The following is a 25864-nucleotide window of genomic DNA, read 5'->3' as shown; positions in this document are numbered from 1 at the left end:
GATTAGTTTATTTTTAATAACTTTAAACCTGGTTGATAATTATTCAAATGGGCTAGACTTAGGACATGTTTGCAAAACGATACTTGTTTTCAAAATATCTCAACACTACGATTAATCGATTTATCAAAGTCATCCACTTAAACAAATTTAAACTCGATATAACAAAGTGTGGCTATGGTTGTGGGCATGTCTAGGATTGGATCCAATCAAAGAGCTTGGTACTTAAGCAGCCTTCATGGCTCACCTCCTCTGTCTCGGATACCTACCTGGTGCCCAGCTTCCATACACTTTGTTAACTCAACAAAATATATGGTTTTTAAAACACTAAAACGGAACGTGGGTTTTCAACTCCAATGTGGCACGTCAGATTCGGCCATAACGTCTGGGCCAGGTTTGGGGTGTTACAGAAAAGCTCTCATATCATATTTAGGATAAATTTTGCTTGATTTATGATTTTAATTGATATATCTTGAATTAAAACATAGGCATTTATGCATTGATTGTTGAAACTTTAAGACATTAGAGAATCGAACATGATAAGTTGATTTTTAAGAATTTAAAATTTTAGGTTGTTTCCCCAATGTTTAGGTATTACTTTGAGTTGAAATTCACAAGTTTTAAACATCAACAAGCCATAATTTTTGTGAGATTTTTGAGCCTTTTGAGCATCTATTAATTCTTTCATGCTCACTTTTATTATTACTTTGAGTGCGTCAGTATTGAACTGTTATTCTAGAACTTGCTTGATTATTCATGTCAAGACCACACCATTTGATTTGATATGTCAAAATGATTAAGGAACTTAGGATTAACTCACTCATGCCATGAAAAGCCTACCCCCACGATTAACTCCTAGTGAACCCCCTTGAGCCTAACAAGCCATTCCTTGATTTACCTTCAATATTAACCCTTAACCCATTATTATTGAAATCCCCCAAATTAATTTGATCCCTATTTTTGTCGAGATCTGAGTTGGAATTGTTGCTTAGCTATGTTTTATTCTTTTTTGTATTTATTTGTATTGTTCTTAAAAAAAATGTTTACATATTAGTAGTAGTGATCTTGTGAGCTAAAGAAGTTAAATTCCATATTATGAGAAAAAGCTCTATTGGATACAATTGATGACTAGTCATTTTTGCTAGTTAGGTATTTTTTTTCAATTCGATCTCGATTCTAACCTTTTCTTTCAGCTTGTGACCACACCCCCTAACAAAGCCTCATTATAACCCTTTAAAAACCTTTTGATTGATGTTTCATCTTAATTTATAGTGGTGGAGATTTGATTCTCATGCATGCCTATGGTAAGGACTTTTCATTATTGACTATTGAGTGCTTCATTTATTGTCCTTAAACACCTCGAGTGATTTGAGTGAATCTTTAGTAAGGATGTGAAACTCTGTGATATTCTGAATCGTAGGTAATTACTTAGATGAGGGGAGACACTTATGTTTTCAGAATAAAATGCTCATCTTGGTATGTTTAAAACTTTGATGTTCTTTTAGTTGAATTCTCAATGTATGATTACCTGTGGATTGTTTTGAGATATTTTTGATAGAGATTATAAGTTGAGAAGAATTTATTTTGATTATGAGTTGAGAATTTTGCTTGAGGACAAGCAAATGCTTAAGTGTAGGGGTATTTGATAAACCGTAATTTATACATATTTTTACCCCATGCTTAACGCATTTTATGGATGATTTTTCCTTAGAATTGGTGAATTTGATGCTCCTAATGCCTTAATTTCATGTTTTATACATAGGTGAGCATAGAAGAGTGAAAAGAATGAGAAACAAGCCAAAAACGGAGAAAATGGGCCAACGTACGAAATCAACACGGCTTGGACTTCCTCACACGGGCAGACCACACGGCCATGTCAATTTGGCAGAATTAAAGCACGACTCACATGGGTATAACACACGTCCGTTCCATTCGAATAGGTTCGAGCACGGCCTGAAATAGTTGCACACGGGCGTGTCCCTGCTGAGCCCAAGTTGAGTCCAATTCAGAAAAGGCTAATTTCGAGGGTTCTTAGGCATTCCATAGCCTATAAATACGCCCTAAAGATAGAGGAAAGAGAGACGGAGAGAAAATGAGGTAGGAACTACTCCAGGAAAGCCGATAGATCCATCTCAAAAGCCGGATTCACCATCAAGACTGAAGATCTCCCCTCAATTTCCCTTCAGAAGTTTTGGGTTTTCTTTATGTTTTGTATTTATTATTCTTCTTAGATGTTGTTTTTTTTAGTTATGAATTGAATCCCCTAAATACCTAAGGGGAATGAAACCTAGGATGAATCTTGTTATTATTTTCTGAATTGTATGATAAATATTTAACTTGTTCTTAATTATGTGTTCTTAATTCTTGTTTTGATATCCTAGGATACTGATTCAAGATAAGCTCTTATTCAGAGGAGGAATAGACCCTGTCTAAGAGTACATTTGTCATAATTGAGCGGAGTTGATTGCGCGCCTAGACATAGGGTGACAAGATTTTGCCAGATTAGGGTGAAACCAAATAAGGGGATCCATAGATCGAGTTAATGCAACCCTAGGGTGTTAATTAGAGAAAAGTTTCAATTATTCAATCTAGGGATTAGACGTTATTAGTCTTGAATAGGGATAATAACATAACTTAGGGATCTCTACGGAACAAGTTAAATGAATAAATCGTCCGATTCGGAGTCAGAATAACAAGTGAAGTCTAGGTGGATTCTTCCTTAGGTATTGTCTTAATTCAATCGTTTTTCCATAAGTAATTCCCCAATTCTATTTTCTGTGAATTCTTAGTTTAGATAATTAGTTAGTTAAAACAAAATCCCCTTATTCTTAGGCTAGATAATAAAAACACAGTCATTACTAGTACTTTTAGTTCCTTTAGGTTCGACAATCCAGTCTTGCTAAAACTATACTACTATTCGATAGGTACACTTGCCTACATCGTGATAATAGTTAGTTTCAAGAACGATTAATTATAAATATATAAAACTTACCTATCACGAAAATCGGGATCAGACTCCCATAGTTGTTTGAGATTTCGTGGTAGGATTTGTGTTACGAAAAACACTGAGTTGATTTGTAACAGCCCAAACCCGGCCGAGACGTTACGACCGAATTCAACGTGTCACACGGAGAATGTTGCTAAAGAAGTTATGTTTTATCTAAAAATCTTTCTGAGGGTTTGAAGAATGTTTTGTTTTAAGTTAATGTGAATAGAAGCTGTGCACGAGGTAGGAAGCCAGAAAAGAGGAGGTGAGTCTGTTGGATTGCTTAAGTAGCAAGCTATTCACGGATCCAATCCTAGACATGCACACATCCATTGCCACACTTTAAGCCTATTACTTGTCCACGAATAATTAATTAAGTTTAAGTCTATTTTAAATATTCATTTCCTTTGAAAACGTTTACATTGCGGAAGTTTTGCTTGGTTATCGTGTTATTTTGAAAATAAGTAACTTTTATAAACCGCGCCCTAGAGCTAACAAATTTAATAACCTAAAATAATAAAAAATAATAAGAAGAACGGCCTTATTACAACTTAAACCAGGATAAAAAAATAGTCAAAATAATAAATGCAAAACTTAAAAACAATAGAAATTAATCTTCATGGCCATTCTGAATCCCTCCCAACTCCAAGTCCACCAACAAGGATGGAAGAGAAACTCATCTGCAAGGATGGAAGAGAAAGGGGTGAGTTTGGAAAACTCAGTGTGTAAGGAAAACCCATCCAAAGCCCAAGTCAGCTCAAGCCCATTGGGCCTAAGCCCATTCAGATAACAGTATGGCCCATAGGCCCATTCCAGAACAGATCAGACATATTTGTGTATGCAAGCCCAACCCAGCCTATAACCAACCGCTAAACTCCACCCGTACCAGCCCTACACTCCATGTGGGGAATAGCTCAACCCACCCATCCCTACACTCCACAGTTGCAGCATGGCTGCTCAGTTATCAGTAAGTCGAGGTAAAGCCTCCAGTACGTGGACAAGCCACTTTCAGTACTTCCTCCATCAGTATCCCAGTCCCATGCATCAGATAATAATAACATGACATGCAGTAAATAATAACAGTCAAACATGCATTCAGGTCAACCTTAACCCTAGGGGTATATCAGTAATTTTACTCTTAAGGGTAAATCAGTAAATTGCCCACCTATAAAGGTATTTCAGTAATTTTATCAGTTTTAAGGGTTTTCATGCATATTCCCACCTTCCATGTACTAACAGAAACACTTACCGAGGGTTCTTACCGAATTGGGCTCTTTGGCCTATTATCCCAATTTTGGTCCATAAAGCCCAAAAATTTCGAAGGCACAGAAATCATGCACTCTGCAGCCTAAACATTGTAGTTTACCAAAAACGTTAATCGATTTAACTCACGAGCATTCACACACTCGCAAGTCCACAAAATACCGATTTTTTGGCATTTCGGCTTTTCGGCTTTTCGGCTTTTGCTGATCTAGACTATGAAAGAGTGTCAGTTACACACATGTTTGGACGATATGCTGACGAGATCCACACACGAACTACCTACAATTGGATTTCTAACACGTTAATCTAACTATTAAAACAAACTACATATTAACCCCCTTACCATATTCGGCCAAAAGCACCTTAGGCACTAGCGATCCTACCTTTGCCGAAATTAGCAACTAGGTTTATATCCAGTCGTCCCACTTGTCCAAGGCTTCAATCAACAGCCTCTAGATCACACGATTACCAAAACAAAACAATTATAACAACCTTTAGAGCTACAAGCCCAAATCGACAGCCTCCCTAACCTTTAGGGGTTTCAGTTTTTTCTAATTCCTGAAATAAAGATTAGGTTCGAAAACTTACCACCGTTCCTTCGGTCAATGATTCCAATTAACTTCTACTCGATTCTGATGCAGATCTAACCCCTCAAATGATAACAAAAGTCAAGCCCTTAGAGATCTCAGAATTTGGCTAAATCCCTAAGGCTATGCGTTTTCGGCTTTTTGCAACAGTGAAGAAAAGGTGAGGGTTTTGTAGTGGCTTTGTCGACAGATGTTTGGGGTTCAGAAAAAGAAAGAATTGATAAAAAAGGATAAAGAAAGATCAGTAGGTTTTGCTAGGAGCATTTGGCACAGACAATATGAACCTTCGGGATTTTGGCTTTTGTGATATTCGGCTATAAGGCTTAAAAATAATAGTAAGGAAGTGGTGTAGGGAAGAGTGGTAGAAGGATTCGGCTATGGAGAAAAGAAGAGGAGAAGGTAGATGGAGAGAAAAAGAAAAGAAAGGAGGAGGAGGAAAGATGGTCAGAAAAATGGCACACTTACTCCTAAATGCTGAATTTATACTTGGCATATAACCTAGCCGAAATTTTCCCCCTAAGTAAACCCTTGGCCGGCCAACTCTTGCTCCCCAAGAGTCCACCATTCGGCCAATACTGCTCTCCCTAATTAGCTCCTAAATCCTCTCCCTTATCCCCTCCTTACTCAATCCCTTGAGCAAATTAAACTCCTCCTGACAGTCTTTCACTTGAGTTCCATTACTTACCCTTTCCAACCATAAAAATAATTCCCTTAATATGCTTTCATTGTGAGTTGAACCTTGGTTCTCCCTAGCATCCACACGCCACCTTTATAGCTTCCCCAGTGGCGTCACATGGCACTTTGCCACCTGCTTCCTTGTGTTTAATCTTTACCCAATTACTACTTAAAAGCCCAATTAACCAGAGCCCCTTCTTCCTATGGAATCAAAACTAATTAAAATTCCCGGGTTTTAACTTAAGCTTGGTCCTTCTAGAGGCCCACTAACCTGATTAAATCCATGCCAAGCAGATAGAACACCAAAAATTTAAAATTTGCCAACACCCAAAGAATTCTCGAAAATTAGGGCATTACAACTTTACCCCCTTAAAGAAATTTCGGCCTCGAAATTTACCTGATCCAAATAATTGAGGGTATTGTTGAAGCATAGTCTCTTCTGACTCCCAAGTAGCCTCTTCCCTTCCATGATTATGCCACAGTACTTTTACCAACGGAACTGACTTCCTTCTTAGAACTTTAACCTCTGTATCCACAATTTGCACGGGCTCTTCCTCAAAGGTCAAATCAGTCATTACTTCAATCTCCTCCACCGGCATAACATGTGAAGGATCCGATCGATATCGTCTCAACATAGACACATGAAAGACGTCATGGATTCTGTCCAACTCCAGTGGTAACTCTAACTGATACGCTACTGGCCCTACCAGTTTAAGAACCCGATAAGGCCCTATAAACCGCGGACTCAATTTGCCTTTCTTGCCGAACCTCAAGATATTCTTCCAAGGTGAAACCTTCAAGCCAACCATATCCCCAACAGCAAACTAAGTCTCTTTGCGCTTTAGATCCGCATACGACTTCTGACTATCAGATGCCTCCTTTAATTGATCTCTTATCAACTTAACCTTACTTTCAGTATCTGCCACTAACTCCGGTCCAAGCACATGTCGTTCACCCAACTCTGTCCAATACGTAGGTGTACGACATCTCTGCCCATAAAGTGCCTCATATGGAGCCATATGAATACTTGTTTGGTAGCTGTTGTTGTATGCAAACTCCACCAATGGCAAGTAGTCCTCCCAACTACCATGAAAATCGATGATACAACCTCTTAACATATCCTCCAAAATTTGAATAACCCTTTCCGACTGTCCATCCGTCTAAGGATGAAAAGCAGTATTGAAATCCAATCGTGTACCCAATGAATCCTGCAACTTTTGCCAGAACTAAGATGTAAACCTAGGGTCTCGATTAGAAATAATCGACACTGGCACTCCATGCAGTCGCACTATCTCTGCCACATACAACCTGGCCAATTTTTACAGTGAGTAATCAGTACGAACTGGTATGAAATGTGCAGATTTTGTTAACCTATCCACAACTACCCACACAAAATCTTTCTTAGTGGGTGTCAAAGGTAGCCCACTCACAAAGTCCATAGTTACTCTCTCTCACTTCCATAGTGGAATTTTCACCGGTTGCAGTAATCTAGAAGGCAATTGGTGCTCGGCCTTAACTTGCTGGCACGTCAGACATTTCCCAACAAATCCAGTCACCTTCTGTTTCAGTCCAGGCCACCAGTACACATCTCTTAGATCTCGATATAACTTATTCCCTCCAGGATGCATGGTACAGGGTCCACTATAAGCCTCCTTTAAAATTAACCGCCTTAATTCAGGGTCTTTCGGAATACAAACTCTTCCATGAAAGCATAGAACTCCGTCAGTGTTCAGTCCAAAATCCTCATTCTCACCATTTTCAACTTGCCGAAATTGAAGAACTAACGAATCATCCTTCAACTATTTTTCTTTAATCTGCTCAGTTCAAGTAGGCCTCACTTGCAACTCTACCAACAGACTTCCATCTTCGAATAGACTCAAACGTGCAAACAAGGCTCTCAAATCAGTAACAACCCTTCGACTCAACGCATCAGCCACCACGTTAGCCTTGCTTGGGTGGTACTCAATCGAACAGTCGTAATCCTTAAGCAACTCTACCCATTTTCGTTGCCTAAGGTTTAACTCCTTCTGAGTCAATAGATACTTTAGGCTTTTATAGTTTGTGTATATGATACACTTTTCTCTATATAAGTAATGTCTCCAGATTTTCAACGCGAAGATCACTGCTGCTAGCTCTAAATCGTGCGTAGGGTAGTTCGCTTCATGAGGCTTAAACTGTCGCGAAGCATAAGCGACCACCTTACCCTATTGCATCAGTACACATCCTAACCCTACATGCGACGCAACGCTGTACACAGTGAAGTCCTTCCCAGACTCCGATTGAATCAACACTGGTGCTTCAGTCAATACCTTTTTTAAATGGTCAAAAGCTTTTTGCTGTTTCTCAGTCCAGACAAATTCTACCCCTTTCCTTAACAGTTTCATCAATGGTGCAGCAATCAGAGAAAATCCCTCTACGAACCTTCGGTAATAGCTGCCAAACCCAGAAAACTCTGAATTTCTAATACTGACTTCATTGGTTTCCATCCCAGAACTGCCTCAATTTTCCGAGGATCCATTCTAATTCCTTCAGCAGAAACCACATGACCTAGAATAGCCACTTCTCGCAACCAGAATTCACACTTACTAAACTTCGCATACAGTTGCTTCTCTCTCAGCACTTGCAGCACAATACGTAGATGCTCCTCATGTTTCTCCTCAGTTTCTGAATATACCAGAATATAATTGATGAAAACTACCATGAATCAGTCCAAGTAAGGTTGGAATACTCGATTCATCAAATCCATGAAAGCAGCAGGTGCGTTCGTCAACCCAAACGGCATAACCAGGAACTCGTAATGACCATATCGAGTTCTGAATGTTGTCTTATGAATATCCACGTCCTTTACCCTTAGATGATGGTATCCAGATCGAAGGTCAATCTTGGAAAATACCGAAGCTCCTCTAAGTTGGTCAAATAAATCATCAATTCTTGGTAGTGGGTATTTGTTCTTTATCGTCAGTTTGTTCAATTGGCAATAATCGATGCACATGCGTATCGTCTCGTCCTTTTTCTTCACAAACAGGACCGGTGCTCCCCATGGAGACACACTAAGTCTAATGAAGCCTCTATCCAATAACTCTTGGATTTGAGCTTTCAGTTCCACTAACTCCTTCGGTGCCATCCTATAGGGTGCAATGGATACTGGAGCTGTTCCAGGCAGCAAATCGATTCCAAATTCAACTTCCCAATTCAGAGGTAATCCAGGAAGCTCTTCTGGGAAAACATCTCAGAATTCCTTAACAGTTCTGACGGTCTCCACAGTCGGATCCTCAGTTTCAACTTGGCTTACAAAAGCCAAATATGCCTCATATCCTTTACGCATCAGTTTCTCAGCCCTCAAAGCCGATACCATATTGGACAAGTAATCTCTTTGTTCTCCAATAATCATTACCTCTTCATCCTCAACACACCTTAACACCATCCTCTTAGCTGCACAATCCAGCGTTGCCCTATGCTTGGTCAACCAATCTATCCCCAGGATCAAATCGAATTCTCCGAACGGTAACTCTATCAAGTCTCCACAGAAAATCCTACCTTGAGTCTCTAAAGGCACCTTTCTAAAGAGTTTCTCTACTTTAACCGGGTGACCTGAAGGACTTATCACAGTTACCCCACACACAGTCTCCTCAAAGTGAGCACCCAATGCCCTAGAAATGTCACGTGCAACATACAAATAAGTTGACCCCATATCTATCAGAGCAGTATAAGGTACGCCAGAGATAAAAAATGTACCAGTTATGACATCAGGTGCGTCACCCTCCTCGCGGCGACGAGTAGCATATACCAAAGCTGGTTGACGAGCCTCAGCATTAGCAGTACCCTTGCCAGGTGCCCACGTCCAAGGCCTTTGCCACTACGACCTTGGCCACGACCTCTCGGCGGCGACGGTCCACCTCGCGCTGGTTGGACAGGTTGCACAGCCCCTTGTTCAGCCACTTGAGTCTGAGCTGGCCTCCTAGGACAATCCCTGATCCTATGTTCCTTTGATCCACAACGAAGACAAGCCCCAAAACGCTTCCAGCATTCCCCCAAATGCATTCTACCACAATCTCCACAAACTTGTGGTCTAACCGTGTTCATCGGAACCGCTCGAATTGGTTCCTCCGTCCTAGCTCTCTTAACATTTCGGTTTGCAGCACCAGCTGGTCCAGCATCCCTCCTGAACTGGTTTCGATCCCTGTCGCGGTTATTTCATTCAACTTGCTTCACCTCTTCGGCTATCTTAGCCTTCTCTACCAGTGTAGCAAAATCACGCTCTCTCTGCGGAGCTATAAGCACCCTTAGCTCATCCCTGAGGCCATCCTCAAAACGAACACTGCGCTCATATTCAATGGAGACAATGCCACTAGCGTACCGGCTCAATCGCAGGAAGTCTGCCTCATATTCAGCAACGGTCTTACTACCCTAGGTCAGGTTCAGGAATTCCTTTCTTCGTGCATCCACATAGCTAGCTCCGACATATTTCACCTTGAAGGACTGCTTGAGCAACTCCCAAGTTACCCTCTTAGCTGGGGTACCCTCTCTCACAGTGATCCACCACTGATATGCCTCGTCCTGCAGTAATGGCACCGCCCCTTTTAACTTTTGTTCCACCGAGTAGTCCAGGTCATCCATAATCCACTCCGTGGCTTCTAGCCAGTACTCAGCCACATTTGGGGCTACTCTAGATATACCCCTAAAAACCTCCGCTCCGTTGGCCCGGAGTCGCTTAGAAATGGACCCCTTATTCATGGGCCCGACATTAGCTCCGGCCACCCTTTCCAAAACTCTTAACATGGCCTGGGACAGAGTGTCGTCCCCTGCGGCCCGATCATATGGCCCATTTTCATCCACCGGTGGTGGTCGTGCCACTCCAGCTGGTATGTGTTCAGAAGACGAAGATCCAACTTGAGTACTACTACGGCTTCGACCACGGCCTCTTCCCCGAGTAGCTCTCGTACTCATATCGATTTATCTAATTACAAATTTTATGTCTTTAGTTTACTATTTCCACTATTTATTACAGAATATCTTATGAACAGATAAAGTTTTAGAGTTGTTCTCGCGCGACCGCAGTTTAGCTACTGTCTCAGTTCCCTACGGCTTAGTTTACCCTACAGTCCTAGTTTTGTAGCCTTAATGCTACATTATCTATAGTACTATCTCTAAGGCTCAGTACTATCTACAGTACAGTTCAGTATATAAAACAGAAAGATACTTACAGACTTGGTGTTAGGGATTCAGTGTGCCACCTCATCAGTTTTCAGACAAACTCAAAAGATTTAGGCCTTTTTGAAATCCATTTCTCACACCTTTGGTTTAAAGAAAACAGGTTTGGAAATTATCTCCTTTCAACAAAAATTTATTTTCAAAAATCAGATTTTTCCAAAAATACCCTCTTTGGGCTCAAAGTTTTGAAAACCTTTTTGGACCCGTTCCACAGTCGAGTTGTTGCAACCGGGCTCTGATACCACTAAATGTAACACCCCAAACTTGGCCCAGACGTTATGGCTGAATTTAGCGTGTCACATGGAGAATGTTGCTAAAGAAGTTATGTTTTATCAAAAAATCTTTCTTAGGGTTTGAAGAATGTTTTGTTTGAAGTTAAAGTGAATGGAAGCTGTGCACCAGGTAGGAAGCCAGAAAAGAGGAGGTGAGTCTGTTGGACTGCTTAAGTACCAAGCTCTTCACGGATCTAATCCTAGACATGCACACATCCATTGCCACACTTTAAGCCTATTACTTGTCCATGAATAATTAATTAAGTTTAAGTCTATTTTAAATATTCATTTCCTTTGAAAACGTTTACATTGCGAAAGCTTTGCTTGGTTATCGTGTTATTTTGAAAATAAGTAACTTTTATAAACCGCGCCCTAGAGCTAACCAATTTAATAACCCAAAATAATAAAAAATAATAAGAAGAGCGGCCTTATTACAACTTAAACCGGAATAAAAAAATAGTCAAAATAATAAATGTGAAACTTAAAAAAAACAAAAATTAATCTTCGTGGCGACTCTGAATCCTGCCTAGCTCCAAGTCCACCAACTAGGGCTCACCTGCAAGGATGGAAGAGAAAGGGGTGAGTTTGGAAAACTCAGTGTGTAAGGAAAACCCATCCAAAGCCCAAGTCAGCTCAAGCCCATTGGGCCTAAGCCCATTCAGATAACAGTATGGTCCATAGGGCCATTCTAGAACAGATCAGACATATTCGTGGATGCAAGCCCAACCCAGCCTATAACCAACCGCTAAACTCCACTCGTACCAGCCCTACACTCCATGTGGGGAATAGCTCAACCCACCCATCCCTACACTCCACAGTTGCAGCATGGCTGCTCAGTTATCAGTAAGTCGAGGCAAAGCCTCCAGTACGTGGACAAGCCACTTTCAGTACTTCCTCCATCAGTATCCCAGCCCCATGCATCAGATAATAATAACATGGCATGCAGTAAATAATAACAGTCAAACATGCATTCAGGTCAACCTTAACCCTAGGGGTATATCAGTAATTTTACTCCTAGGGGTAAATCTATAAATTGCCCACCTATAAAGGTATTTCAGTAATTTTATTAGTTTTAAGGGGTTTCATGCATATTCCCACCTTCCACATACTAACAGAAACACTTACTGAGGGTTCTTAGCGAATTGGGCACGTTGGCCCATTATCCCAATTTTGGTCCATAGAGCCCAAAAATTTCGAAGGCACAGAAATCATGCACTCTGCAGCCTAAACATTGTAGTTTACCAAAAATGTTAATCGATTTACCTCACGAGCATTCGTACACTCGTAAGTCCACAAAATACCAGTTTTTTGGCATTTCAGCTTTTCGGCTTTTGCCGATCTAGATTATGAAAGGGTGTCAGTTACACACCTATTTGGATGATATGCTGACGAGATCCACACACGAACTGCATAGGCACTAGCGATCCTACTTTTGCCGAAATTAGCGACTAGGTTTAGATCCAGTCGTCCCACTTGTCCAAGGCTTCGATCAGCAGCCTCTGGATCACACGATTACCAAAATAAACAATTATAACAACCCTTAGAGCTACAAGCCCAAATCGACAGCCTCCCTAACCTTTAGGGGTTTCGAATTTTTCTAATACCTGAAATAAAGATTAGGTTCGAAAACTTACCACCGGTTCTTTCAGTCAGTGAGTCCAATTAACTCCTACTCAATTCTGATGCAGATCTAACCCCTCAAATGATAACAAAAGTCGAGCCCTTAGAGATCTCAGAATTTAGCTATGTCCCTAAGGCTATGAGTTTTCTGCTTTTTGCAACAGTGAAGAAAAGGTGAAGGTTTTGTAGTGCCTTTGTTGACAGAGGTTTGGGGTTCAGAAAAAGAAAGAATTGATAAAAAAGGATGAAGAAAGATCAGTAGGTTTTGCTATGAGCATTTGGCACAGACAATATGAACCTTCGGGATTTCGGCTTTTGTGATATTTGGCTATAAGGCTTAAAAATAATAGTAAGGAAGTGGTTTAGGGAAGAGTGGTAGAAGGATTCGGCTATGGATAAAAGAAGAGGAGAAGGTAGATGGAGAGAAAAAGAAAAGAAAGGAGGAGGAGGAAAGATAGTCAGAAAAACGACACACTTACCCCTAAATGCGAATTTATACTTGGCATTTAACTTAGCCGAAATTTGCCCCTTAAGCAAACCCTTGGCTGGCCAACTCTTGCTCCTCAAGAGTCCATCATTCGGCCAATACTGCTCTCCCTAATCAGCTCCTAAATCCTTTCCCTTATCCCCTCCTTACTCAATCCCTTGAGCAAATTAAACTCCTCTTGACAGTCTTTCACTTGAGTTCCATTACTTACCCTTTCCAACCATAAAAATAATTCCCTTAATATGCTTTCATTGTGACTTGAACCTTGGTTCTCCCTTGCATCCACACGCCACCTTTATAGCCTCCCCAGTGGCGTCACATGCCACTTTGCCACCTGCTTCCTTGTGTTTAATCTTTACCCAATTACTACTTAAAAGCCCAATTAACCAGAACCCTTTCTTCCTATGGAATCAAAACTAATTAAAATTACCGGGTTTTAACTTAAGCTTGGTCCTTCCAGAGGCCCACTAACCTGATTAAATCCATGCCAAGCAAACAGAACACCAAAAATTTAAAATTTGCCAACACTAGCAGAATTCTCTAAAATTGGGGCGTTACATGAGTTGGAATATTTTATATAAAGTGCACAACGGTTGTTTGTCAGTTCACCCGGGTAGCACAAAGATCTATAATAACTTGAAGAAAAAGTATTGGTGGAATGGTATGAAAAGAGATATATCAGAGTTTGTATCGAAATGCTTAGTTTGTCAGCAACTAAAGGTTGAACACTAAGTATCTTTAGGTTTACTTCAGCCAATCATAGTCCCTAAATGGAAATAGGACCGGATTACTATAGATTTTTTGACAGTGTTGCCTTTAACTCTGAAAAAGAAAGATGCCATATGAGTTATTGTCGATAGACTTACTAAATCAGCTCACTTTATCCCGGTACGTACCAATTTCTCACTTGATAAGTTAGCCAAATTGTACATTGGTGAAATTGTGAGACTTTATAGAGTACCTATATCGATCGTATCGGATAGAGATCCGAGGTTCACATCACAGCTTTAGAAAAAGCTACAAGAAGCTTCGGGTACAAAGCTAAATTTTAGTGCTGCTTTTCATCGACAGACTAATGGTCAGTCCGAGTGAGTAATTCAGATCTTGGAAGACATGCTCCAAAGCTGTGTGTTGGAATTCCAAGGTAGTTGGGAAAAGTATCTACCGTTGGTGGAATTTGCCTATAACAATAGTTATTAGTCGAGTTTGAAAATGGGACCTTATGAGGTACTGTATGGACATAAGTGCCGAACACCTTTGTATTGGACCGAACTGAGAGTAAATCAGATTCAAAGAGTTGATCTAGCCAAGGAAATCGAAGAGAAAGTGAATGTGATTCGTGATTTTTTGAAAGCCGCTTCAGATAGACAGAAATCTTACGCAGATTTGAAACAAAAAGAAATTGAGTATCAAGTTAGTGATAAGGTATTTTTGAAAGTATCACTATGGAAAAAGGTTTTGAGATTTAGCAAGAAAGCCAAGTTGGGTCCTCGGTTTATAGGACCGTATGAGATCACCGAGAGAATAGAGCCAGTTGCCTATCGGTTGGCTTTATCATCAGGGTTGGAAAAGATTCATGATATGTTCCATGTGTCTATGCTATGGTGATACTGATCTGACAGAGGTTGAGATTCGACTTGATATAACTTATGGCGAAGAATCGGTTAAGATTTGGCTCGAGAGGCCAAACAGTTGAGAAATAAAAGCATTGCCTTGGTGAAAGTGTTATGGCAAAGACATGGGGTTGAACATGGGAGCCCGAGGAAGCCATGAGGAAACAGTACCCAAACCTTTTCATCGGTATGATTTTCGGGACAAAAATCCCTAAAGGGAGGATAGTTGTAACATCCCAAATTAGGGTCTAGTCAGAATAGTGGTTTTGAGACCACAAATTTGAAATAGAAAAAATTATTTTATGATTATTTTGGACAAAAATGAGCATGCATGGGTAAAATTTTAAAGAAAGACTAATAAATCGTAATTTATACATATTTTTACCCCATGTTTAACACATTTTATGGATGATTTCCCATTAGAATTGGTGAATTCGATGCTCCTAATGGTTTAATTTCATGTTTTATACTTAGGAGAGCATAGGAGAGTGAAAGGAACGAGAAACGGGCCAAAAACAGAGAAAATGGGCCAAAGTACAGAATCAACATGGCCTAGACCTCCTCACATGGGCAGACCACATGGCCGTGTCCATTTGGCAGTCTCGAGCACAACCTGAAGTAATCGCACACGGGCTTGTCCCTGTCGAGCCCAAGTTGAGTCCAATTCAGAAAAGGATAATTTTGAGGGCTCTTAGGCATTCCAAGTCTATAAATACACCTTAAAGGAGGAAGAAAGGGGACACACAGAATAGGGAGTAAAGAATTACTCCAAGGAAGCCGATTGATTCATCTCAGAAGCCGGATTCATCATTAAAGACTGAAGATCTCTCCTCAATTTCCCCTTCAGGAGTTTTGGATTTTCTTTATGTTTTGTATTCTTTATTATTCTGAGATGTTTTCTTATCTAGTTATGAACTAAAACCCTTAAATACCTAAGAGGAATGAGACTTAAGACAAATCTTGTTATTATTTTCTGAATTGTATAATAAATATTTAACTTGTTCTTAATTATGTGTTCTTAATTCTTGTTTTGATATCCCAAGATACTGATTCAAGATAAGCTCTTATTTAGAGGAGGAATAGACCCTGTCTAAGAGTACATTTGTCATAATTAAGCGCAGTTGTTTGCGTGCCTAGACATAGGGTGACAAGATTTTGCCAGATTAGGGTGAAACCTAATAAGGGGATCCATAGATCGAGTTAATCAATCCTAGAATGTTAATTAGAGAAAGGTCTCAATTATTCAATCTAGGGATTAGACGTTATTAGTCTTGAATAGGGATAACAACATAACTTAGGGATCTCTACGGAACAAGTAAAATGAATAAATCATCCGATTCAGAGCCAGAATAGCAAGTGAAGTCTAGGTGGATTTTTTCTTAGGTATTGTCTTAATTCAATCATTTTTCCCAAAAGAAATTCCGCAGTTTTATTCTCTGTGAGTTCTTAGTTTAGATAATTAGTTAAAAACAAAACCTCTTTATTCCTAGGCTAGATAATAAAAAGACAGTCATTACTAGTACTTTTAGTTACTTTGGGTTCGACAATCCGGTCTTGCTAAAACTTTACTATTGTTCGATAGGTACACTTGCCTACATCGTGATAATAGTTAGTTTTAAGAACGATTAATTATAAATATCTAAAACCTACCACGAAATCACGCGATCAAGTTTTTGGCGCCGTTGCCGGGTAACTAAAATATTAGGAACACTCAATTTTTATTACTTTAGCCATTTATTTTTCTTGCAATCTAATTTTATTTTTAATTTTATTCTAATTTACTAATTTTCTTTTTCTTTCTTTTGGCAGGTTTTTTTTTATAGTTTTTGACTAGAAGAAACCCGTCAAGACAACTACTTTTTGACGAAGAAATCGATCGTACAGTTCGTAGAAACCAAAGAGAAATAAGGCAAAGCCTAAGATACACAAAGAATGAGCAAGAAGACGATACTCAACCCCCAACCAAAGAGATGGCTGAAAACCAAGACAATCAGCTACCTCCTGTAATTGCGGCTAATCAAAATCCTGCTCCACGCACTATGTATGATTATGCTAAACCTTCTTTAACAGGAACTAAATCAAGCATAGTTGACCTGCTGTAGCTGCAAATACTTTTGAATTGAAACCTAACACAATTCAAATGATACAACAGTTTGTTTAGTTTGATGGTTTGCAGGATGAAGATCCCAACGCTCACTTAGCAAACTTTTTGGAACTATGCGATACATTTAAATTAATGGCGTTTCTGACGATGCCATTCATCTTTGGTTATTCCCTTTCTTATTGAGGAACAAAGCTAAACAGTGGTTGAACTCGTTACCATGATGGTCAATTACTACTTGGGAAGAAATAAGCGAAAAATTTTTACTAAAATATTTTTCGCCGGCTAAAATGGCTAAATTACGTAATGATATCTCTTCTTTTGTGTAGATGGATTTAGAAACACTCTACGATGCATGGGTGAGATACAAGAACCTTTTGAGAAGGTGCCCTCACCATGGGTTACCGCTTTGGCTTCAGGTTCAAACATTCCATAATGGCCTGAATCCTTCGACTCGGGAAATGGTTGACGCAGCTGCTGGTGGAACCATCAATAATAAAACACCTGAAGATACTTATGAGTTAATAGAGGAGATGTTATTGAATAACTATCAGTAACAAGTCATGAGGACGAAGCCAACGAAAACAGCTGGTGTTTATAACGTCGATTCGGTCACTATGCTCTCTAATCAGGTAGAACTCTTGAATAAGAAAATTGATGATTTTCTTAATTCTTCACAGGCTCACCCAGTAATGCAGTGTGAAGCAAGTGGAGGTGGAACAAGCCGTTTGAAATACCAATCTTATGGCCACAACTTGGATAACGAGCAATTACATTACATGGGTAATAATCCTCGACCTCAAAACAATTCATATAGTAACACTTATAATACAGGTTGGAGGAACCACCCAAATTTCTCTTGGGGAGGCCAAGGAAATCAGCGAGCACCTCTGGGCTACCAACAGCCACCCTATCAATAGGTAAAGAAATTGAACCTTGAAGAGATACTCACAAAGTTTATCTCGGTATTAGAAACCCATTTTCAGAACACGGAAACAACACTTAAAAATCAACAAGTATCAATCCAAGGGCTCGAAACTCAGAGAGGCCAGCTTTCTAAACTAATATCCGAACGACCACAAGGTAGCTTGCCAAGTAATACTGAACCTAACCCAAGGGAATAGCTTAACGCGATTAATGTTCAAAATGAAGAAGGATTTGTTGAGCCTGAGCCAAAACCGAGGCAAGAAATGGTGGTAAGCAAAGGTAAAGGTGAGGTAGATTATAATAAAAACAAACCAGTGACTGTCGAATATAAACCTTGTGTGCCATACCCCAACGTGACAAGGGAAGACCGCTCAGATGAAAAATTTGGTAAATTTCTTAAACTCTTAAAAAATTACATATTAACTTACTGTTTATTGAAGCTCTATCGCAGATGCCAAACGCAATGAAGTTTTTAAAGGAGCTTTTAGCAAATAAGCGGAAGTTGGACAAGGCGTTGCATGTCGAGTTGAACGCAGTTTGCTCAGCTATTCTCCAAAATAAACTACCCAACAAACTAAAAGATCCAGGGAGTTTTACGATTCCTTGCTTAATTGGTAGTTTAGATGTTAATAATGCATTAGCTGATTTAGGGGCTAGTATCAACGTCATGCCTTACAAAATGTTTAAGAAACTAGGTTTCAGGAAACCCAAACAGACTAGGATGAGCATTCAATTAGCAGATAAAACTATAAGATTCCCTAGGGGTATTATTGTAGATGTGCTAGTTAAAATTGATAACTTTATATTTCCCGTGGACTTCATTGTTCTAGACATAAAAGAGGATAGCAACACTTCTTTAATTCTAGGAAGGCCTTTTTTAGCAACTTCTAAAACGATCATTGACGTTGGCACAGGTGAACTCACACTCCGTGTGGGAGACGAAACAATCACCCTTCAAGCTCGCAGCTCTGGCAACACATCGAAAATTGAAGGTGATCGTTTAACCCATTCTACTAACACTGACAATATGGTACAACCTACTTTGCAGGAAATGAGTTTGAAGGATGTACATGAGTTATTCCCAAGCAGTAGCAGAGGACCTATACATGAAGATCGGAGGCTACAAATAAAGGAGCTAGATGAATGGCGAATACATAAACCGAGAACACACGATAAACCAAAACTACGCCAGAACGAGCTCAATACCTTTCCAAATCAACTTCAGGTTGGTGATAAAGTCTTATTAGACGCCGCAAATCCTCACATTGTCACTGCCAGACCGAATGAAGAAATCCCTCTTACGGTACTTAGCATTTTCCCATTCGGTACAGTCGAGGTAAGTCATCCCAAGTTTGGCACTTTTAAGGTAAACAACACCCGTCTGAAACCTTATTTTGATGAGAATGATAGCAGGAATGAGAAGTATAAACTCCTCGAACCACCATGACCATTCAATAGAGAGGTAAGTCGAGCTTAGACTATAAATAAGTGCTTCTCGAGAGGCAACCTGAGTACTAACGGTTTTAAGTTATTTAAATTTCAATTTTTAAACATCTAGGTCACTAACAGAGTCTTTGAAGCACAGGTTCCCAAATCCACACGACCAATCACACGGCCATGCTTAAGGCCGTGTGACCAACACGGACGAAAACACGGTCGTGCAAAAATAGGGTAAAATTTATCTTTCCCAACACAGGATGCGATAAGTGGGCACGAGCGTGTGACTTGGACGTGGTCTAATCTACCAAATACACACGGGCATACGACACGCCCGTGTCTACCACCCGTGGACAACACTGTCAAAATAACATGGGCTGGACACGATCCACACGGGCGTGTGAACTGGCCGTGCCACTTGAAAAAAAAAATTAAATTAGATTATCTATCTTTTGTTTTTAAACACGACTTATCTTTATGATTACTACCAAATTATTCCCCCAATTCTCCTTTTGTTCTGCAGAATCATGTTTGTCCTCCAGCTTTATTTCCAACAACTCGCTCTCGCTAATCTAGGAATTTCATCCATTTTTCACTGAGGAAGTTTTACTTCTCTCCCTATCTTATTTTTATATTCTAATATCTAACTTTGTACATTGAGGGCAATGTGCATCTTAAGTGTGGGGGGTATTTATTTCATTATCAGAAAAATCCCTGAATGACTGCCTTGTTCTCTTGGAAAGCTCTCATATCGTATTTAGGATAAATTTTGATTGATATATCTTGAATTAAAACATAGGGATTTATGCATTGTTTGTTTAAACTTTAAGACATTAGAGAATCAAGCATGATAAGTTAATTTTTAAGAATTTAAAATCTTAGGTTGTTTCCCCAAAGTTAGGTATTACTTTGAGTTAGAATTCACAAGTTTTAAACATCAAAAAGCCATAATTTTTGTTCATTCTTTCATGCTCACTTTTATTATTGCTTTGAGTGCTTCAATATCGAACTGTTATTCTAGAACTTGCTTGATTATGCATGTCAAGACCACACCATTTGATTTGATATGTCAAAATGATTAAGGCACTTAGGATTAACCCACTCATGCTATGAAAATCCTACCTCCACGATTAACCCCTAGTAAACCCCCTTGAGCTAACAAGCCATTTCTTGTATTACCCTTAATAATAAACCTTAACCCATTATTGTTGAAATCCCCTAAATTAATCCCTATTTTTGTCGAGATTTGAGTTGAAGAAATTTCTTAGCTATGTCTTGTTCTTAATAGTTAGTCTATGTTATTTAACTTGTTCATAAAAAAAAACATACACATTAGTAATTTCATATTCTGAGAAGAAGCCCTATTGTACGCAAGTGATGATTAACTCTTTTTCTAGTTAGGAAATTTTTCAATTCAATCTCAATTCTAACCCTTTCTTTCAGCTTGTGACCACACCCCCTAACCAAGCCTCGTTACAACCTTCTAAAGACCTTTTGATTGATGTTTCATCTCAATTTATAGTGGTGGAGATTTTCATGCAAGCTTATGGTAATGACTTCTCATTATTGACTATTGAGTGCTTCATTTATTGTCCTTTAAACACCTCGAGTGATTTGAGTGAATCTTTAGTGAGGATGTGAAACTCTGTGATATTCTGAATCATAGGTAATTACCTAGATGAGGGGAGACACCTATGTTTGCATGATTAAATACTCAACTTGGAATGTTTGAAACTTTTATGTTCTTTTAGTTGAATTCTCAATGTATGATTAGCTATGGATTATTTTGAGATATTATCAATAGAAATTATAAGTTGAGAAGAATTTATTTTGATTATGAGTTGAGAATTTTTCTTGAGGACAAGCAAATGCTTAAGTGTGGGGGTATTTGATAAATCGTAATTTATACATATTTTTACCCCATGTGTAACACATTTTATGGATGATTTCCCATTAGAATTGGTGAATTCGATGCTCTTAATGCTTTAATTTCATGTTTTATACTTAGGAGAGCATAAGAGAGCGAAAGGAACGAGAAACGGGCCAAAAATGGAGAAAATAGGCCAAAGTACGAAATCAACACGGCCTGGACCTCCTCACACGGGCAGACCACACGACTGTGTCACACGGGCATGTCCCTACAGAGCCAAGTTGAGTCCAATTTAGAAAAGGCTAATTTTGAGGGCTCTTAGGCATTCCAAAGCCTATAAATACACCCTAGAGGAGGAAGAAAGGGGACACACAGAATAGGGAGTAAGGAATTACTCCAAGGAAGCCTATTGATTCATCTCAGAAGCCAGATTCATCATCAAGACTGAAGATCTCTCCTCAATTTCCCTTCAGGAGTTTTGGGTTTTCTTTATGTTTTGTATTCTTTATTATTCTGAGATATTTTCTTATCTAGTTATGAACTAAAACCCTTAAATACCTAAGGGGAATGAGACCTAAGACGAATCTTGTTATTATTTTCTGAATTGTATGATAAATATTTAACTTGTTCTTAATTCTTGTTTTGATATCCCAAGATACTGATTCAAGATAAGCTCTTATTTAGAGGAGGAATAGACCCTATCTAAGAGTACATTTGTCATAATTAAGTGCAGTTGTTTGCGCGCCTAGACATAGGGTGACAAGATTTTGCTAGATTAGGGTGAAACCTAATAAGGGGATCCATAGATTGAGTTAATCAACCCTAGGGTGTTAATTACAGAAAGGTCTCAATTATTCAATCTAAGGATTAGACGTTATTAGTCTTGAATAGGGATAATAACATAATTTAGGGATCTCTACGGAATAAGTTAAATGAATAAATCGTTCGATTTGGAGCCAGAATAACAAGTGAAGTCTAGGTGGATTTTTCCTTAGGTATTATCTTAATTCAATCGATTTTCCCAAAAGAAATTCCCCAATTCTATTCTCTGTGGGTTCTTAGTTTAGATAATTAGTTAGTTAAAAATAAAACCTCTTTATTCCTAGGCTAGATAATAAAAAGATAGTCATTACTAGTACTTTTAGTTCCTTTATGTTCGACAATCTGGTCTTGCTAAAACGTTACTACTGTTTGATAGGTACACTTGCCTACATCGCGATAATAGTTAGTTTCAAGAATGATTAATTATAAATATTTAAAACCTATCACAAAATCACGTGATCAAAGGCCTTAAGGGATTTTTGTCTTTTGGTAAATAAATGAATTAAAAAGGGAAAATGAAGTGAAAATCTTGTCCATCTTTTTCAAGGGGTGCCGAAATTTCTAAGGACATAGCTAGGGTTTTTATTCAACTTTCAAGCTTGGTTGTAAGTGCTCCTAAGTCTCGTTTTTAATGTTCTTTGCATTTTTGAATTCCTTGAAGCATAATCTATCCATTTCTACCATTATTTTGAGCTAGGGTTCATGTATGAAATTTGACCCATGTGTGACATGGTTGTATTTTGATGATTAATGGAGGAATATGAATGTCTGATGTGTGATAAACATATTTTCCTAAGTGATTTTAGTGAAAATGGTTAAAAAGGACTTGTTTGAAAAATGTGTAAAAATGAGTAGTAGAAATGTGTTTTAATTAGAAATATGGGTTGATATGAGTTAGAATATGAGTCGGCTAGGCTTGGATAGCCAAGAAATTGTATGCATTTCATTTTACGAGCCTAAGGACTAAAGTGTAAATAAGTAAAAAGTTAGGAGTAAAATGATAATTTTACTAAAGTATGTATTATGGGTCGATATGAATAATGTAAGTATTAAACAAGTTAAATTTAGCATTATAGATCAAGAAAAACGTGATTCGAGTATTGATTAAAGGAAAAACAAAGTTTACGAGATTAGGCTCGTTTCTATCATTTTGTACTGAGATAAGTTCTTTTGCAAATAATGCAACATGTACCATACTTTGAATTCTTTAATATTGCATGTATGATAAATACTTACATAATTGATATATTTTTGTATTATGTGTTTATTGCCTAAATTTTATCATGAAATATACTTTGATTATTTCATGAGTATGTGATTGGTGCCATGATTATTGAAATCGCCATTACGAGCAAGCTCAACAGAAATGTGGTATCGAAGAATCCCGTTTGAACCTTAGGAATAGTTAGGATACAAGTGACATGTTACTAGGAATTATGTAATCTGAACTCATTGAGTTGTGGTCTGAGTTCATAATATATGTGACATCCGAGCTCATTGAGTTGTGGTCTGAGTTTGTGGTATATGTGACACATGTTTTGGCATCAGGGTACTGGTCTTGTATAGTTTATTGATGGCGAGGTAGTCTGGCATATGTTGCGGATACCTGACAGCTTGCATGGGCAGACCCGTGAGTAGCTCGTAAACGAGCAACATGTGATCTGAGATATGAAGTAGCATTGGCTATATATAAGGTACTTAGGTGCAAACTCCGATGTATTCGATAGTATTCCGAGTGTTCAACAGGTAGTTGTAAAGAAAGTTCAATGAGTAATCATAACAATTGCATCAGGACACGAAAGTAAGTTATTATGTGCAAGTGGGCACAGGTATGTACATCGAACTCATGTGAATGACATGAAATATGGTGAGCTCGTGGTAAGAACATGTATATATATATGTATGAGGAATAAGCTTATGAGATTTGATAAAATGCAAGATTATGTTTGTTATGTTAAATGCATGAATTATACTTGTTTAAGTTGCATTTTATTTGCATGTGAACTTACTAAGCTTTATGCTTACCCCCTTTCTTTTCCATCTCTTATAGTTTTTCCAAGTTAGCTCGGGGCCCGGAAGATGTCGAAGGCACGATCACACTATCAATTGAACATTTGGGTATAGCTAGCCTTATTATTTTGAGTATGGCATGTATAGGGACTTGAAATTTTTTTATGTGTCATATTGATTAGCCAATGTATTGGCTCATGATGTTATTATGATCATTTTGTATATGGCCATGAGAGGTGGCTCATATTAATTATTTGGGTTGTAACCCTAATTATTGATGCATGCATGCAAATGTGCTTGTGCTTTATTGTGGTTATATTTTTTTATGGTTTACGAGTGTGATGGATGACACATATGTTGGGTGCATGGAAAATGACAAATATGTATGCAATAAATGTGGTACGAATGTATAACTCGAGAATAGGTTAGCAAAGATGATAGACAAATATGAAATTGGTGTGGAATGCCATATGAAAGCATAATAGTTTGGATAGGTGATAGGTTGACATTGACAAGTCATAAGTTAACCATGAATGTGTATCCTTAAGTGATTAAATGTGCCATATTACATGTCATAAAGTGGATTTAAGTATATGAGTGCTTAAGGGTGGCAAATGGCTTAAGGGTGCTTAAGAATACTATATCAAGGGCTATCTTGAGATGGTCGAGAAAGAAAAATCTCAGAGTACAAGGCCAGCTAGTACGGCTACAAAGGGGAGACCTTCAAGAAACGTTGGTAATAGGGCTAGTATATGGCAGTGAGATTCGAAGCTAGAGCTCCGGCTAGGGCCTATGCTATACGAGCGCGTGAGGATGCATCTTCTCTCGACATGATTACATGTACTTTTTCTCTTTATGACACTTCTGTTATTACCTTGATTGACCCTGGTTCTACTCATTCATATGTGTGCATGAAATTGGTATCTAGCATGAATATTCCTGTTGAGTCTACGGAATTTGTGATTAAAGTGTCAAACCCGTTAGGCAATCATGTTTTAGTTGATAAGGTATGTAAGAAATGTCCTTTGATGATTAGAGATCATTGTTTTTTGACTGACTTCTTGCCGTTTGATGAATTTGATGTTATATTGGGCATGGATTGGTTGACACTTCATGATGCTATAGTGAATTGTAGACAAAAAATTACTGAATTGAAATGTGAAAATGGGAAATTCTCCTGGTTGAATTAGATGAGTCAGATAAGTTTCCAATTGTGATTTATTCGACGTCTGCTCAGAAATGTATTAGAAAGGGATGTGAAGCTTATTTGGCTTATGTGTTGAATATGAAAGAGTCTGAAGCAAAGATTGAATTAGTGCCTTTTGTATGTGAGTATCTAGATGTGTTCTTGGAAGAGCTACCTGGAATACCTTTTGTTAGGGAAGTTGAGTTTGGCATTGAGTTAGTCCCTGGTACAACACCTATCTCGATTGCTCTATATAGAATGACCCCGACTGAATTGAAAGAACTGAAGTCACAGTTGTAAGAATTGACCGACAAGGGTTTCGTGAGACCAAGCTTTTTGCTATTGGGTGCCCTGATATTATTCATGAAAAAGAAAGATGAATCTATGAGGTTATGTATAGATTCCCGGTAGCTCAATAAAGTAACAATTAAGAACAAGTATCCTTTGCCAAGGATTAACAACTTGTTTGACCAGTTGAAAGGAGCGATATGGTTTTCAAAGATAGACTTAAGGTCTGATTACTACCAGTTGAGAGTGAAAGACTCAGATGTGCTGAAAACTACTTTTTGGACTAGGTATGATCATTATGATTTCTTTTCATGCCTTTTGGTTTAACAAATGCTCTTGCTGCATTTATGGATTTGATGAATCATATTTTTCGACTGTATTTGGATAAATTTTTTGCAATTTTTATAAATGACATATTGATTTGTTCTCGCGATGAATCCGAGCAGGCCGAGCACTTGAGGACTATTTTGTAAACCTTGAGAGACAAACAGTTGCATGCTAAGTTTAGTAAA

The 25864-nt window shown here is 38.6% G+C and overlaps 1 non-coding gene across 1 annotated transcript; it reads right to left on the bottom strand.

Annotated features, from left to right (window-relative positions):
• Window positions 1-17108: 17108 nt before the first annotated feature.
• On the bottom strand, window positions 17109-17215 carry LOC121208775 (small nucleolar RNA R71). Its single transcript, XR_005903900.1, has one exon. It is a non-coding gene; the product is annotated as a small nucleolar RNA R71 (small nucleolar RNA).
• Between the last annotated feature and the right edge of the window lie 8649 nt (window positions 17216-25864).

The sequence above is a fragment of the Gossypium hirsutum genome, chromosome A10 (assembly GCF_007990345.1).
Source record: "Gossypium hirsutum isolate 1008001.06 chromosome A10, Gossypium_hirsutum_v2.1, whole genome shotgun sequence".
NCBI classification, from domain to species: domain Eukaryota; kingdom Viridiplantae; phylum Streptophyta; class Magnoliopsida; order Malvales; family Malvaceae; genus Gossypium; species Gossypium hirsutum.
This window is presented reverse-complemented; position numbering and strand designations above follow the sequence as displayed.